Consider the following 1,395-nt stretch of genomic DNA (forward strand, 5'->3'; position numbering starts at 1 on the left):
TACCACACTGCTCTCCTATGCTCTGTTAACTGTCATAAAGACATCGCAGATGGCAGTGCAGTTAATCGTGAAGTTCCTAACTGAAGAAGACTCGCAGGTGCCTGATATTCTGCATGCTATGGATAGGAGCAACTTGAGATTGCTTTTGGCATTCACAGAGCAGCTGCATAGGGTAGACCGTCGCTTTTGGGTTCAGGAAGTAAGCACTAAATGGTGGGATCGTATTGTCATGCAAGCGTGGGATGACTAGCAGTGGCTACAGAACTTTTGGATGCAGAAAGCCACCTTCCTGTAACTGTGTGCAGAGCTTGCCCCAGACCTGCAGCACAAGGACACCAGAAGGAGAGTTGCCCTCTCAGTAGAGAAGCATGTGGCAATCACTGTGTGGAACCTGGCGACTCCAGACTGCTACCAGTCGGTTGTGAATCAATTTGGAGTGGGGAAGTTGACCACTGGGGCAAGTGTGCAGGACAATAAATCACATCCTGCTACGAAGGACCGTGACTCTGGGAAATGTGTGTGAAATAGTGGAAGGCTTTGCAGAAATGGATTTCCCTAACTGTGGAGGGGTGAACAATAAATTGCACATATTCCAGTTTTGGCACCAGACCACCTTGTGACAGAGTACATCAATAGGAAGGGTGTTGCAGGGGCTTGTGGATTACCATGGGCGTTTCACTGACATCAACGTGGGGTGGTCCAGGAAGGTGCATGACACATGCGTCTTCAGGAACACTGGCCTGTACAGAAAGCTGCAAGCAGGGACTTTCTTTCCAAACCAGAAGATTACAGTGGGGGATGTTGAAATGCCCATAGTGATCCTGGGAGACCCAGCGTACCCCTTACAGCCGTGGCTCATAAAACCTTACAAAGGACACCAGGACAGCAGTAAGGAGCAGTTCAACAACAGGCTGAGTAGGTGCCAGATGACAGTTGAATGTGCCTTGGGCAGATTAAAAGGCACGCTGGTGATGCCCTTATGGCAGGTTAGATCTTAATGAGGATAATATTCCCATGATCATAGCCGCATGCTGTACATTGCATAATCTCTGTGAAGCTAAGGGTGAAAGGTTTGTTCAGGGGTGGAGTGCTGAGGCAGACTGCTTGGCCGCTGATTTTGAGTAGCTAGATACCAGGCTGTCAGAGGAGCCCAGAGGGGGGCAATTTGAATCAGGGAGGCTTTGAGGCAGCACTTTGACAATGAGCACAAGTAATGTATATCTCTGTCAGAGATGCTTCAATGTTACATTACATGTAGTTTTCCTAGGGGGTAATGGTGACATTTGGGGCCTTATCTGCCAATAAGAAAATGGTTAAAATGCCTGTGCATGTATTCGTAGTGCCTGCAATCTCAATTTGTAGAAAAAAAGAAAGATGATTTACCATTATAAAACT

The sequence above is a fragment of the Lepidochelys olivacea genome, assembly GCF_965140295.1.
Source record: "Lepidochelys olivacea isolate rLepOli2 genome assembly, chromosome: 8".
Lineage (NCBI taxonomy): Eukaryota > Metazoa > Chordata > Testudines > Cheloniidae > Lepidochelys > Lepidochelys olivacea.